Source organism: Puma concolor, chromosome C2 (genome assembly GCF_028749965.1).
Source record: "Puma concolor isolate L17-30 chromosome C2, mPumCon1.1.hap2, whole genome shotgun sequence".
NCBI classification, from domain to species: domain Eukaryota; kingdom Metazoa; phylum Chordata; class Mammalia; order Carnivora; family Felidae; genus Puma; species Puma concolor.
In genome coordinates, this window is record NC_141675.1 from 26,682,204 (window position 1) to 26,698,975 (window position 16,772).

Here is a 16,772-nt window from a genome sequence, read left to right on the forward strand (position 1 = left end):
ATGGCTCAGAGCCTGGAACCTGCTTCGGATTCTGTGTCTCCCTCTCTCTCTGCCCCTAACCCACTCGCATTCTGTCTCCATCTCTCTCAAAAATAAATAAACATTAAAAAAATTTTTTTTAAGAAGAAGGGGTCAAGGTATTATTATTTATATTTAAAATAAGAGTACACTGATAATCTGAGTTAGCAGGAAAGTTCAGTAAAGTAGCCAGTACAAATAATAATTTAGTGGGGTAAGTAAAAGAAAAGATTCCATCTACAAAGCAATGAAAGATAAAAAAAAAAATCCAGGACTGTGTATATTCATAACTATTGAGCATATATCAGATCAATGCAAAACCAACACTCATGAAGGGAAATGGGCAGAGATCTTTCTTTTTTAGGATTTTTTTTTTTTAATGTTCATTTTGAGAGAGAGAGAGCAAGAGAGAGGGGCAAAGACAGAGGGAGAGAGAGAATCCCAAGCTGACTCTGCACTGTCCCACAGAGCCTGACATGGGGCTTCAGCTCATGAATTGTGAGATTGTCCCCTGAGCTGAAATCCAGAGTCGGACACTTAACTGAGCCACCAGGTGCCCCCACTGTTAAGTATCAAACGTTATATCAAAAATAATTTTAATTAATTTTATTCTGATAGGAGGCTTATAAGGCAAAAGTTCATAGCACCCACAGAAATCCTAACACAGCCCTACAGCCATGCTCATTTGCTTACTCATATTGTCTGTGGCCGCTTCTACAAGGGCAGAATTGAGTATTTATACTGGAGACAAAGCCCCAAATATTTACTATCCGGTTCTTTCCAGGGAAAGTGTGCTGACTCTTGGCTTAGTGTGTTAATACTCATGTCAAACTGAATGGTCCTTATGACCTGGATTTTATTCTTATTACTTCACCTAGATTATGCACTTTTCAAGACAAAAAGTTCTGTTTTTGAATTCTTCACATGCCTTGATGATTTGTTAAAGGGGGATGTTTTTATGGGTTCAAAATTTTAAGAGAAGGAAAATCACCAAATAGTCAAGATTTATCTTAAACTCGCTTAATCCCATACATCCTAAAGAATATAAAAAGAATGGGAAAGGGACAGTTTTAAGGGAAAAAAATATCTCCAAACACGTGGTCTTTCCCAATGTCATTTGCAAACGAGTATCTTCTTCGTGTGACATGAAAGTAACATCAGGAACAAGCCAGCAGATGACCGTGCTGAGAATATTATTCCTGAACGGTAGTACCAATTGTTTATAATTCTGCTTCTAAAGTTTTAAGAAAATAATTATTGTTGGTGCACTTGGGTGACTCAGTTGGTTAAGTGTCTGCTCAAGTCTTGATCTCACGGTTCGTGAGTTTGAGCCCTGTGTCGGTCTCTGTGCTGACAGCTCAGAGCCTGGAGCCTGCTTCAGATTCTGTCTCTCTCTCTCTCTCTCTGCCCCTCCTCCACTTGTGCTCTCTCTCTCTCTCAAAAATAAGTAAACATTTAAAAAAATTAAAATAATAAGTGTTTATAAGTTTGGCATAAAATTTCAGATTTATTTTTGGATCCCTCAAATTTATACTATGATGGGGATTCAGTTTTGACTCTATATTAATTTTAAGAATCAAGTTTGCATTTAGTTCATGTGTGTTGCCATTCATTTATGCAGAGGAAAGTTTCTGGAAGAATAATATGAAGCTGGTATGAGTTTTATCTGTGGAGAATGGGACTATGTATCCGTTGGTATGCCTTTGGTGGAGGTGTAGAAGTAGTTCATGCAACCAGGAAGGAATAGATTGTTACTGACTTTGATTAGAATTTCCAGCTCATTGGGGCGCCTGGGTGGCGCAGTCGGTTAAGCGTCCGACTTCAGCCAGGTCACGATCTCGCGGTCCGTGAGTTCGAGCCCCTCGTCGGGCTCTGGGCTGATGGCTCAGAGCCTGGAGCCTGTTTCCGATTCTGTGTCTCCCTCTCTCTCTGCCCCTCCCCCGTTCATGCTCTGTCTCTCTCTGTCCCAAAAATAAATAAACGTTGAAAAAAAAAATTTTAAAGAATTTCCAGCTCATTGGGATAATACAAAGCAGATCAAGTTGGTTTTGTTATTGTTTTATTCACCGAGAGCCCTGAGTTTACATTACGGTTCACTCCATTTATAACGACCTGTATCCACCATTATAGTATCATACTGAGTAGTTTCACTGCCCTGAAAATCTTCCGTGCTTTGCCTATACATCCCTCCTTCCCCCAACTCCTGGCGACCACTGATCTTTTGTCTCCACTGTTTTGCCTTTCCAGATATTTATATAGTTGGTATCATAGGGTACATAGCCTTTGGGCTTGGCTTCATTCGCTTAGCAATATGCATCGAAGCTTCTTCTGTCTTTTCATGGCTTGATAGCTCATGTCTTTTTAGCGCCGAATAATATTGTAATATCCAGGTGTCCCACTGTTTATTTATCCATCCCACTTGGTGAAGGACATCTCGGTTGCTTCCAAATCCACTTTCAGATAATACTGTATCACTTCATGGGTACTGCATACCTTATAATCACAGAGTATCCCTGCTTCCTCCCTCCTGTCCCTTGTATCATTGTTGTCATTCATTTCACTTACGTATAAACTATAATCATCAAGTACATTATCGTTATTATTTTGAACAAGCTGTTAATTAGGTTAAGAATAATAAGAAGAATAGTTTGTATTTAACTGTATTCCTTCTCTAATGTTCTTGTATTGTCTATATTTTCTTATTATCTGTATTCTTTTTTTTTAATGTTTTTATTTTTGAGAGAGAGAGAGAGAGAGAGAGAGAGAACACAAGCAGGGCAGGGGCAGAGAGAGAGGGAGACACACAATCCAAAACAGGCTCCAGACTCTGAGATGTCAGCACAGAGCCCGACTTAGGGCTCAAACTCACAAACGGTGAGATCATGACCTGAACCGAAGTCGGATGCTTAACGACCAAGCCACCCAGAGGTCCCGTTATTGTCTGTATTCATGAGGCTCTGGCATCTGGAGTTTCGCCCAACTAGGGAGAGACTGCCAGTCCCCATGATTGACTGATTCCTAGAGATAGTAAAGGATATGCCTTCAAGCCCTCCTTTGATATGCAAACCAACCAAACCTGGGTCCATACCCCCACCTGACTCTTATTGGGCTCTTGAACTCTGGACACTGTCCCCTTTTCCTAATCTTCCCAGGATTGTGCTAGACAACTAGGGACCAGCCTGACAGCACAGAACTCACTGAGATGATTCAAACTCTCCAATTCTAAATCCACCTTGCTTGTTTTCTTCCCAGGAAAACTACAATAAAGGCTCCCACCCTCAGTTCTCTCTCTGCCTGCCCTCTTGCCTTAGTTCTTCCCTTTGTGGCCCTCGGTGGTGTGCCAGTGTCTTCTGTTTCCAGAGGGCTGTGAGTAAAATAAAAACTTCTTCCTTCATGACAATCGTTTTTGTGTCTGTGCGTCTTACTATACCTGATTAAGAGAAATCCTGGGTACCATTAAAACTTGAATCTTTATGTAGATCCAAATTTCTGTCTTATATTATTCTTCTTCCCCAAAGAACTTCTTTTTAACATTTCTTGCAAGATAAGTCTATTGGTGACAAATTCTACCTGTTTTTATTTGTCTGAGAAAATGTTTATTTCTCCTTCTCTCTTGAAGAATAATATCCTAGGATGCAGAATTCCGGGTTGGTGGTTTTTTTGTCTCAGCACATTGAATATTCCACTCCACCCTCTTCGTGCACTCCTTGTTGCTGAGAAGTCAGTTGTAATTCTTATCTTTGCTCCTTTATAGAGAAGGTTCTTTTTTTCTTCTGACTTCTTTCAAGACTTTTGCTTTGATTTTCTGTTGTTTGAATATGATATGCCTGGGTATAATTTTTGGTGTTGCTGCTGTTTGTTTTTGTTTTGTTTTGGTATTGTTATCCTCTGCACTTCCTGGATCTGTGGTCTGGTGTCTCCATTAATTTGGGGGAAATTCCCGGTCATTATTGTTTCAAATATTTCTTCTGTTCCTTTCTCTGTCTCTCCTGCTTCCGGTATTTCCACTCTAAGTATGTTCTACTTTTCAGTCGTCTCACACTTCTTGAATATTCTGTTCCATTTTTTTTTTAGGCTTTTTTCTTTGCTTTTCAGTTTTTAAAGCTTCTACTGAAATGTCCTCAAGCCCAGAGTTTCTTTTCTCAGCCGTGTCCAGTCTACTAATGAGCCCATTTAAAGGCATTTTTCATTTCTGTAACTGTGATTTTGATCTCTTTCATTTCTTCTTGATCCTTAGAATTTCCATGTCCTGATTACATTTCCCATCTGTTCTTTCATGCTGTCTACTTTTTTCCATTAGAGCCCTGCGCATATGAATCAGTTATTTGAAATTCCTCGTCTGATAATGCCACTACCTCTACTGTATCTAAGTCTGGTATCTTATGCTGCTTGACCTGTCTCTTTAAACTGTTTTTGCCTTTTAGCATGTCTTACAATTTTTTTGTTGTCGTTGTTGAAAGCCGGTTGTGATGTAGTGGGCAAGAGAGACTGCAGTGAATACATTTTAGTGATGTGGTGGTGAAATGTGGATGGAAAGGAGGTGATCCATAGCCCTACGATTAAGTCTTGGTCTTTTTGGGTGCTGTGCTCCTGGCCTGTAAACTTCATAGGTGCTTGGTTTTTTTCCACCCCCTCTGGTGGGACAGGATGGCTATAGGACGCTAGAGGTAGGTATTTCCCTTCTTCCAGGTTGATTAGGTTCTGGTAAAACCCCCGTGGGATAGCTTTTGGTCAAATAGGAGGGCAGGTCTTGTTAAGAACATAACTTTCTGGAATATTTCAAAATGGTTACTTTTGCCCTCCCCCTGCTGGAAGAACAAGGAGTTTTCCTCAGATCCTCACTGAGAACTTGGTAGAGCTACTAGAGGTAAAGCTTAGAAAAGTGTGGGTGCCACCCTAACACTGGGCCATCCCCTGGAGTTTTTAACTCTCAGATTTGTCCACACTGAGCCTGCAATGATTTGTCAATTACGGTTTAGTTTCCTACACCCTGGCGCTGGTTCCCACAGAGGTATCCAGAGAAATTTCTGCACATGGATTTCTGCTCTGATAAGTTGTGATTCTCGGTGTCCATCGGCCCCCCCAGTGGGAGCAGTGGTTTGCCCTGTGACTTGACTTCTCTGATGGATATAAGAAGAGTTGCTGATACTCATTTCGTCCATCTTTTTGTATTAGTACAGAGTAATGACTTTCAAGCTCCTTACAGGACAAACAGGAAGTTGGAAGTCCTGGACACTCTTAACAGAGAAAGTGAGTGCTACTATTCATTATACTGGAACAACAATCATTCATTGGTACTATTCTAGATAACTGCATCACATATTTGTGGATTTTTTACTCAATTTTTATGTTTGCTTTCCTCAGGAAAAAAAATTTTTTAATTTAAAATCAACTAAAAATGTCCTCAACCCCATATCCTAAAAATAAATATATTTGACAATTAAAAGTGAGATCACACTCTACACGTCTGCATTTACCCCCTAACCTACTGTACTCTTTTAGTTAAATTTTGGCAAGCATTTACTTGCTTTGGATTGTATTTGGGGATCCTGAAAGTAGACTAGAACATGATCCCTTCTGTCAAAACTTACACGAAAGATGGGTCAACCAAACATGTGCACAGAAAGAAACAATACAGATAATAAAATACACACATGAGCTATTAGAAACTAGTGGTGTAGACTGAGGGTTCAGGGCAAATGAGAACATGAAAGGTAGATTCGGCTGCAGTAATCAGGGGGCAGGCCAGGCAGGTCTTGAAGGAAAGTTGTGATTTGACTTTGTGTAGAAGACAAGGGCTTTGCAGGCTTGGGACAGATGAAGAGACAGTGTGGGCACCAGGACGTTAGGTCAGCTCCAGAGGGATTGAGAATTTGAGAGCTCTCCAGAGACTCTGGTTCTTGAAAGTTGTAGCAAGAAGGAACCATCCTAGAGGCTCCAATCTCGAATTTCCCAGTGGGTCTAGTATCGAAGTGTATTCAAAAAGTTGCCAAGTGCATGTTGGTCAAGATTCTTTTGCTTGTGATCTCTCAAACTAGCTCAAGCAAAAAATGGGATTTATTGGCCAAAATACCTAAAGTTGTCTGGGGACATGTCGGGCTGATCGAGGTGTTCAGTCGAGGCCATCACAAACATGTCTCTGGATCCTGTGGTTCTCCTTCATGATGGCAAGATGACCTCAGCAACTGTAGGCTTATATTCCACCAGTTTAGCATCCTCGTAGCAAGAGAGCTTCTCCCTCCCAATAGATCTAGCAAAAGCCCACATATTGGCTGATGCTCATTGGTTCTGATGGTCTAGGTCAGGTGCTCATCCTTTGATTAATCACAGTGACTGGAGCAGTGCTGGCTTAAATCAGGTGTTCTTGGGGCGCCTGGGTGGCGCAGTCGGTTAAGCGTCCGACTTCAGCCAGGTCACGATCTCACGGTCCGTGAGTTCGAGCCCCGCGTCAGGCTCTGGGCTGATGGCTCGGAGCCTGGAGCCTGTTTCCGATTCTGTGTCTCCCTCTCTCTCTGCCCCTCCCCCGTTCATGCTCTGTCTCTCTCTGTCCCATAAATAAATAAAAATGTTGAAAAAAAAATTAAAAAAAAAAAATCAGGTGTTCTTTCCTCGAGTAGGGGTGAGATCATGAGTCCAGTCCATGTACTGAAAGTAGGGAAAGAGGTTTCTCAGAAGCAGTTGTGAATGTTGGGCAGACCAAATCGACAGATGTCCACTACAAGATAGTTATATACATGATCTCATATAAACGTCTCAACAACACAATGCTACAGCCATTATTGATCCCAACTTACAGATAAGGCCCCTGAAGTACAGACTTTATTGTCTTTGGGACTGTGCCCCTGTACTGTCTACAGACAGCTTGCTTAGACCTTTTAGGATGGCCCAACCCAGTGGTTCTCAGCCTTGACTGCACATCAGAATCACCTGGGATGCTTTTAAAAAATCCCAGTGTTCTGCCAACACCCCCAACCAGTTGAGTCAGAAATTCTGGGAGTGGGACCAGGCATCGAAAATTTTTAGTAGCTAGCCAGTGCGCAGCCCTGGCCGAAAACCACCATCCCAGAGGTTGTTTTCTTTTCAGAAAGTTGTAATGAGAGTAATGGGCTGAGCCAAGTTCTGTTTTCTCAGCAGCAGCACCAATAATGAGGCATGCACTCAGACCCCAAGGAGATCAAACTACCACAGGAAAGCAAACCGAAAGCCCAGTGGAAATCAGGCATTGAGAATATAGATTGAGATGTTACTGATTTGGGAGTTTTATGATTTGAAGGGCATCTTTGGTTCAATGTCATTTATTCCTATGTGGATATAACAGGCCTTATCAAGTTTTAGCAGATGGAAATATTAGAAGCATAAGCAAGACATTCTTCTCTCTGGGGATGTTCATTCAAAAAAAAATTTGGTCTGTCAGAAGGTTTTGGATTAGATGGTTGAAAGGTAGTTAATAATACTTGAAAAATGAAAATCTCTGATGCCGGGGGTCTCTGGCAGAGGAGACTTCTAGAGGTACTCTTGTGGTTTCTGCTGATGCTTTGTAGGAAGGGTGACTGCCTCATCTGAGAGGTCCAGACCTTGGAGGGATGGACATACTTCCTTTCTGTCTTCAGCAGAGCCAGTGTTCCTAGAAGAACTGGGTTCTAATTCACAAAATGAGAGCATTTTATAGCTGAAGTCCAACACTCTTGTGTATATTAAGGAACCAAGTCTCAGAAAGGAGCTCACCATTTGAATTATGAATTCTGATTATGAATTTTTTTTCACAAATCCTGATCAAATTTGTAGAAGTCATTAGAAGTGTTTTTGTGTGCTTTTGTTGATATTTTTCATAATTTATTTGACACTTTATTACGTTATTTTTTTAAGTTAGTTCTCACTCAGTTCTTTATAACTTATTCTGAAATACCCTGTTCATCTATTCTTTCAATATATACTCACTATGTGCCTTGTGTGTGCCAGGTACTGGAGTAGGTGCCATAAATCTTTCTTTTCTTTTCTTTCTTTCGTTCTTTCCTTCCTTCTTTCTTTTTTTTCTTCTTTCTTTTCTTTTCTTTCTTTCTTTCTTTCCTTCCTTCTTTCTTTTTTCTTTCTTTCTTTTCTTTCTTTCTTTCTTTCCTTCCTTCTTTCTTTTCTTTCTTTCTTTCTTTCTTTCCTTCCTTCTTTCTTTTTTTTCTTTCTTTCTTTTCTTTCTTTCTTTCAGATGGAGTTTGCAGTGACATTTTAGAAACCAGTAAGTTCTGACCCTTACTATACTTTGGAGTTTAGCATTTGGTGCTTTTTATATTTTATGTTCTCATACAACTATTCTGGCTCCCTAAGTAGACTATACACTCTCAGAGGAACTATTTTATGTATTTTATTCTTTGTGTCCGAGAGCCTATCAACAGTTCCATTAATTATCTATAAATGGCAGTGTTGGATGGCTGGGCAAGTAACAGCCGGTAGACTTGTTAATTAAACTGCAGCCCATGTTTCTTATACACCTTATTTGTTTTGGTTTTAGAAGACAGTGGCATAAGTATTTCTGCCTTTAGTCCTAATCTCATCTGCTCTGAGGAAGATGAACTTAGAATGCGATACCAGTCGTTCCCCAAATAAGGAAAACTTGAGAAAATGTTTCCTTGTTCTGATGTTCTGTGTCACCTAGCTGTGGGCTCCTCTCTTAGATCCCCGATCTCTCCTCTTGCCCCTTGGGCATAATGTGACCTCTTGGCTTGGAAAGTGCACCAAGGGGCTCTCTAGTCAGAGTCCCGCTGATGCAAATATCAGCCCTTGCACAGTATCCCCAGGGCTTCTCCCTGCCCCCTCTTCCTTCAACCAGGACCGTCATCAGCTCATAATTGCCAGTAGAATGAAGTCACTCCTAAAATGCTTCTTAGAGCATCGAAAGCCCTCTGCCGTCTTGTCGCCTCAACCCCTACCTTCTTCTTTGGTCTTGTCTTTCACCCCTTCTCATGACACATCATGCGCCAGAGCCAAAGCGAAAGCCCGCAGCCTCCAGGATGCACCTCCTGCTTGCTGCTCTCCACAGTCTTTGCTGTAATGGCACCATAGACGCCAGAACGGTCTCCTCCCATTATCTGTGCATTCTCATGTCGTAGGCATCCTTCAGGTCTAATCCAAATGCCACCACTTCCTTGAAGATTTCCTTAATTCTGCCGTTTCCCTGCATTTGGTTCATGTCCTCATTTGAGGTAACGCCTCATTTTGCCTTATAAGTATTTGCCTTCAGACCTTCCTTAACTTCCTCCTCTCCTTTCTTACTGATCCCTCACTCTGTGCCAAGTGCCAGGGACATAAAGATGCATCAAACATGTTGTGGTCCCTGCTCCAAAGACGTTTACAGTCTGGAAGAGGAGGCAGACATGGAAGCCACCAGAATGAAAATTTCAGGAGACTGAAGATTTTTGTCTCTTTTATCCACTACTGAATCCACATGGCCTACAGCAGTGCAGAGAACGTAGTTACCACTCAAGAAATGTTTGTTGAGTGAATAAATAATCTATCGGAAGTGTGTGTGTATGGATATACATGCACAGGTATATACATATATAGTATACATATACATGTATGGGTGTATATATATAAATATATGGAAAGGATAAAATAAAGTCCAATTAAGACTGCAGAGGAAGGAAGACTTTGCTGAATCAGGTTCTTTTTATTTTTGAGAGAAAGAGAGAGAGAGAGTGAGAGAGGAGGAGGGGCAGAGAGCGAGGCAGACGCACAAACCAAAGCAGGCTCCAGGCTTGAAGCTGTCAGCACAGAGCCCAATGCGGAGTTCAAACTCATGAGCCGCGAGATCATGACCTGAGCCGAAGTCGGATGCTTAACGGATTGAGCCACCCAGGCGCCCTGTTAAGTTAGCCTCTAAATCATGAGTCGGACTTTGCTGGCAAAGATTCTACTCTTGTTTTAGGGGAGGACGAAGTCTTAACCTTATTTTTCCCGTGTTTCCTACACTGACCTTCATGCATCATGGTAGCTCAGTAAATGTTTATGGCATTGAACTGAAGCTGTTCCTAGCTAATCTGGAACCCTGGATCCTAACTTCTCGCCTGTTTTGCCTAGCCTATATTAAAGAACAGACGGTCCTAGTACTGATGCCAAATTCTTCCATCCCCTACCATCTGCTTCCTTGACGAGCTGACCCCAGAGGGTTTGGAAGGTCTTTGCTTTTATAAAAGTGGAAATAGGACTGTTCACATAGTGTGGCCTCTGCAGCTAGAGCAGGCTCCCAGGGGACTTGTCTAGACTGGATCCAACATAGCTTTGCCACATTGCTGCTCAGACCAGTGGTGTTTGCTTCCCATGTGCAGGGCATTACTTCAGCACTCTCAGGATGCTCCAGATGTGGCCATTTGCTTCTAGAAAAGCCTGGAATTGCTGCTGGGTGAGGTTTGTTGAGTAGAAACGGCTGGATCGGTGGAGCTTCCAGCGGCTAAGTAATTAACTTAATTCAGCACATCCTTGAGTACTCGCTGTAGAGCAGGCACTGACCTAGGCAAATGGGACCTTCAGTGGTGAGGGGTGAAAGGCCAAATCCTGCCTTCAACAGGCACTGTCTCCAACAGTAACTACAGAACAGGGTGAAATGTAACCCGGTGCTAAGCAGGAGGATGGTCTTGGAAGTGTGAGCGGCTGCAGTGAGGGTTGGTGTGATGACACGTTTGGGGTGTGGGTGAGAAAGGACATCCTGTCTGAGGAGCGGTGCTGTGGAAGAAACAAGAGGAGCACGAAAACCAAGGGGGGCAGAGCCGCGTGGAACCCACACGGTGGCCAACCACGCAGGAAAGTAAGACGGGGTAATTATGTGGCCTCTGTCCCTTCTGCGAGGGAAACCCGGGTACCTTCCAGATGCTCTCAGAAATGGGCCAAAGCGCCAGGGAGGCGGAGACCTAGGCTTTAAGCCTCAGGTCTTCCACGGACCAGCTGTGTCACCTTGGAGGTGCTATACGAACTTACTGGGCCTCTGATCCTCAGCTGGAAGTGAGGGGGGCGGGGGGCACACGTGCAGTTTTAGGCCCTTACCAGCTGGGGGTTGTGGTTCCTAAATTGCATCCTTCTCCCTCTGCTGGGGCTCCGTATCCTGGTCCGAGCCTGTGCCTGACCTGTCTGTGGTGCAGATGCCCTGAGGTAGGGATGATTGACCAGGGAGAGTGGAGGGCGGCCACTGGGGAGAAGGGAAGCAGGGTGGGGCACAGAAGGCAAAATGGCCTGAGCTTGCTTTCTTCCCATCTTTCAGTACTCCTTGCTCCTTTGGCTGCAAGAGGAGAGGAAGAGAGAAATTAAGCCTGGTGGCTTTAGAATGCTCTTTGTACTGTATCTGACTTAGGATTTAGCAGTGTAAACCTCCAGTGAACTATTTACATACTTATTTCCAATCCAGTGGGCTCAAGGCTTACATGAGAGCCTTTGATGTGTTGCCATAACTCACTGCATAATTGCTGTTTTCTTTTAGTGTCTACACCCGTCAGGAGGTTGGAACCTTGCATTGTGCCTTTATATTTCACTAAGTTAAGCTTCTTTGTTTTCTTGCTTCACCAAGTCACATTTAGACCTCATGCCTTCTGTTATAAAACAGACTGCCTCACAGAGAGTACAGTTTTCCATTCAGAATGAGATTTGTGGAATGTAATCAAAAGAAGGAAGATGATTAATCATCATTCCGTTATTACTCTCCTATTTTGTCTCCTGGCAATGGCTGAGGAGTTTCGTTCCCATCTCTTTGTGTCTGTGTGATCTGTGCTGAAAATCCCTATGAGAAGTAGCAAGGCCACCTAGTCTGCCTGTGGAACCTTCTCTTCAGATGTTCACTTTAGCTACTGATTCCCCCTGAAGTGGGCTGGGGATATTCCCCCCCCCTTCAGAGACAATGCTAGCTTTGGATTCCCAATCAGCCTCTGAGAGTTTGAGCATTTGAACGGGTGAAAATGTACAAGTCGGTCCATACGGCAGCTATTTGAGCTTGGAGTTTCTTTGTGCCCTACGTCTGGTTTGGGGTATAAATCCTCCAATATGGCTGACTGATGGACTTTCCCCAGGCTATCACTTGTGCATGCTACTTTCAGCTTCAGGACCTTCCATCATAACATCACAGGATCGAAGACATTTAGAGTTAAGATGAGCCATGGGGGTGTGAGTGAACCCTCTCCTGTCGTGCTGGGACCCCCACTCTGCTGTCTTGGGACCTCTTTATCCTCATCTTGCCTTACTTTTGCTCTGCTAGTTTGGACAGGTTGGCAATTCAGCATGGCTGCTGGCTTCCTCTACCGAGTCCAAACAGGGGAGAGTGGGGAGTTGAGCTGTCAAAGAACGAGAGCCATAGACAGTAAATAAAGCGTAGCTGCTCAAGAGTAAGCACAGGGCCCGGGGTAGAAGCTCATGGGTAAGAGATGGGGTTGGGCGTGGTGGGCCTAGGTTATAGCTCGGCACTTTTTCTGCTCTGAAAGGAGGCTTTCTTCTATCTCACCCCATCCTCAGGAACCCATTACTAGCCAAGGGATGAAAAATGAACTCACACACACAAATCATATTTCTTTTTTTTATTAAAAAGGTTTTTAAAAAAATTTTTAATTTACTTTTGAGAAGACAGAGCATGAGTAGGGGAGGGACAGAGAGAGAGGGAGACACAGAATCTGAAGGCGGCTCCAGGCTCTGAGCTGTCAGCACAGAGCCCGACGCGGGGCTCGAACCCATGAACTGCAAGATCATGACCTGAGCACTCTGCAGATCATATTTCTGTCAAGAGCACAAGCACTATGAAAGATAGACAAATCAGAACAATTGCTACTAAAGGAAGCAGAATACAAAAAGCAAATGAGAAGGTGAAGTGAAAAACGTCAGCTAGATGCCCCGATAAGACACCCTTCACTCGTACCCCTTGACCCCCTGCAGCCATAATTCGGCATTCCTCTCTGAACAAAAGTGTCTTTTTGTGAGAGTACTGGGATCCGGGTAGGAGACTGTGAAACCCAGTGTAGTGCAAGACTGAGGAGAGCCATTTTGAGAAGGGAGGCTCTCACCCAGGTAGGTAGCTGACTTGCCACAGACCCAGAAACAGCTGTGTATCCCCGAGAATTCCGTTCCAGCCTCTTTGGTTGTGGTCCGATCACCGACACCACATGCAAGGGACCTGGGCAGGGTCATCCCTACCTTTGGACACTGAAGTGGCCTGTAAATCAGCTCGAGCCCTTCTTGGCCATATTCCAGGAGCCCCTGGAGGTGATGCCATCAGGATGGCGACATAGGTTGTTCCCAAATTCAGTCTTCCTCTCAAGAAGACCAACCGGCAACTATCCATAGACAAAGACAGCATTGTGAAAATTCCAGAACACGGGGTGGGGGGTGGGTGCGGCCACAGAGAATGAGAAAGACAGCATTAGAAAGTGCGAGGAGTACGGGGTGCCCGGGTGGCTCAGTCGGTTAAGCGTCCGACTTCGGCTCAGGTCATGATCTCGCGGTTCGTGAGTTCAAGCCCCGCGTCGGGCTCTGTGCTGACAGCTCAGAGCCTGGACCCTGTTTCAGATTCTGTGTCTCCCTCTCTCTCTCTGACCCTCCCCCGTTCATGCTCTGTCTCTCTGTCTCAAAAATAAACGTTAAAAAAAAAAAATTAAAAAATAAAAAAAAAAAAAAAAAAAAAAAAGTACGTACGAGGAGTAGTTTTACTTTGATCACGTTGCCACCCCCCGCCCCCCCCCCAGGCTGGCACAGGGACCATTGCGGGAATCTGCTGGACTCGACCACTGGGGGTCAGACAGAGATGAAGGGGAACATGGCTTAGCACAACCAGCATTCAGATCTTATCAGATCACACGTCTGCATACAGTAGCACCTGGGTGAGATCCCAGCCGGCAGCTGGCCCTGTGTGGCCAGGGAGCTTGGCCGACAGTTCTACCTGATTTGAGTCCCTAACCAACGGGCCGAATGGGCCTTGGAGCCCGTTCCGTAATCTCATCCAGACAAGGAAGGAAATTCGCAGCCCCACACAACTGCTGAGCACAGCCTCCCATCCTGCCTGACGAGAAGCCTGGTCAGAGAGCCTTGGCAGCTGTGGAACCCTTCCTGCAGCCCTGATCAGGTGGGGAACTGAGTCAGCAGCCCTGCCGAATGGTTGAGCATAGCCTCTGGCCTCACATGACCCGAGAGACTGAGCAGTGACCCTGGGCAGCCTCGGAGGGCAGCCTTGGAGCCCAGCCTCTGGTACTGCCCAGGCAGTGACTCTGCCCAGCTGAGGTGCAGACACTGTGGCTTCAATCTGCCAAGGCTCCTGGACGGTGACCCCACCCAACCTCAAAACACAATCTCCAGCCCACCCAACTGCAAGATCCAGTGGGAGGCCCTGCCCAGGTCGAGAGCCTGGGCAGCAATGTCACCCAATAGTGGAGCACAGCCAGCGGGCTGAGTGCAGAGCTCAGCTCACATCCCCCACACCTTTGAGGTACAGCCTGTGCCCCTGTCTGATTGCAGAGCAGAGCTGTGTCTGACTGTGAAGCTGTCAAAGGTTTAAAATAGCCAAGCTAAAACCAGGGAATCACTGAAGTAGTAATTAGTAAAAATTCTGGTGCACAGAGCTGGCGAACCGGGAGCGCTCAAACCAGAACATGGAATGAGCCTCAGGGGTGGATTGTTAGAAGGCAGCTTATAGAGTGATAAAGCAGTGACTGTTTATTCCTCTCGGTAACTGGTTACGATATTACAGTTTTCTCTGGTTACTTCATATCAGTTTCAAGAAACAGTTGAAGTTTGCTTCTCATTTCTAGAAGCACAAGCCAGAAGTGATCCCGGTCAAGTTTGCCTGGCAAAATAAGCTAACCTACACTTTGCCTGCATGACGAAATTGGTTCTGTCTGCTCAGGGAACCTTCAAGGCTCATCTCCATCCATCCTTGATTTTAACGATTCCCTCTGTTCAGGCTTTCTCTCAGCAAGCAGGCTGGGAGTGTGACCGGCCAATCATTATAGGGTTATTCTCAGTTATCACTGTTGATGTAGTCAGGCTGAAGAATCCCACATTCACTGTTTCCATTAGTCGGGTCATCAGGCCGGAAGGGCCCTGTAATCACTTCTTCATCGTCCGTGTGGTTATTGTTGATTTCATCCAGTCGTCTGATGCTGACAGATACCATTTGGCATATAAGTGGCTGCCGACAAGCGTTTAGAAACTTCGAGAATATACAATGCACTTGAAAGGTCAATATGGTGAATGTAGAGAGAACAGCCAAGGATGGAAAAATTCCCCGGAGCACAGATTCCCAGGAGCCAAGATTTAACCAATAAAATAAATCAAATGGGTTTTAATCACATTCAGGTTTTACCTTTCTAAGTGAATGTACAATTTTTCCAAAAGTTATTTACACAGGCACAACAGGATGTATTCGCATAACACACATCCTCATGATCAGGTAGGACAGGGTGAACTTGAGGACGTCGTATTTCAGGAGGCGCTATTGCAGGTGGACTCTCACCTCAGAATGAGGCCTCTATGATGCGAGCAATCAGGTATTTTAATGAGAGGCATTTCTGCGGAAACGAAAGGAAACCAAAGGTTAATAGTTTGAGCAAATTAGAAATTCAGCGTTCTGAGTTGGGAAGATTTCTAGATGTCGGGTTCTGAGCATCTTCAGATGAAGGAAGGCAAGCAGTGGCAATCAGACAGATTTTCCTGGTTGGCAGCATGAATGGAAAGGTCACCAAGTGGCCCCATAGCAACAGGCCGAGAACTGTTCACACACTGAGTTGTGGTGAGGTCTCCGAAGTTTAGATCAAGTTGTCCAGCTTTAGCCGGCATGGCTTTGGAAAAAGCGCAGCTTTAGTTTCGCAGTGATTGCAAGTCAAAATAGCGGGAGGAAATGGAAAATGTAAGTTTAGAGAATTTGAGCCACCTGTTGGAGGAAGTTAGAATACAGGACATTTTCAGGTAGAAAACAATCTTCAAAGACAATGAACAGTGTTCGAATCTTATTATCTGTGAAGGTATATTACTGAAGTATAATTTTTTCCTGCATAATCATTTCCATTTCTATCAAAGATAACAATAGCAAAACTGATTTGTTTGTAAATTAAATCCAGTTGTAATAAACTTGGCTTGATTATTTATGTAAGTGCAGAAAGAATAGTCGTTGACCATATAGGTTCTTTTATATTTTATTTATTACAAAAAATTAGTTTTAATTTTAATTTTTTTTTTTTTTTTTTGAGAGTGAGAGGGCACACAAGCAAGGGAGGAGCAGAGGGAGAGGGAGGGACAAAATCCCCAGCAGGTGCCACACTCAGTATGGCTGGCTGTCACTACCATGAGATCATGACCTGTGCCCAAATCAAGAGTCGGACACTTAACTGACTGACCCACCCAGGCACCCCACCACATAGGCTCTTTTAAATCTGGAAAACAAAACATTAAACAACCAGCTATGTTTAAATGAAGTCATAAAAATTATAATCATCCTCATTAGTTCATTTAGTTTTCTGTAATAATTCTTGTGGATCTTGATCTTATGTTAGCAGTTTTAAATATTCATCTGTTTTCCATCAAAGTTTTAGAAATTCTTACCCAGTTCAGTATTATGATCTTAGAGTTATCAGAAACTTGGATTCTAGAGTTCTTTTCTATGAATTTCTTTGAAGATGAAACATATATATAAAAGCCTCAGATTAAAACAGTAACTATAAATGACCAAAGACTTTAAAATGGCCATGGTTAAAGATCAGATAAGAGTTCATTGTGATGTAATTGACAGGAAAAAATTGGTTATT

At 43.8% G+C, this 16,772-nt stretch overlaps 1 protein-coding gene and 1 pseudogene across 3 annotated transcripts in view; one reads left to right on the forward strand and one right to left on the reverse strand.

The window, feature by feature from the left end:
• LOC112850030 (FMR1-interacting protein NUFIP2 pseudogene) overlaps positions 1-15,145 on the reverse strand; it is a 62,276-nt pseudogene extending 47,131 nt beyond the window's left edge.
• The window catches only part of COL6A5 (collagen type VI alpha 5 chain), a 134,994-nt gene that overhangs the window by 9,974 nt on the left and 108,248 nt on the right, over positions 1-16,772 (forward strand). The gene's annotated exons all lie outside the window — the stretch shown is intronic.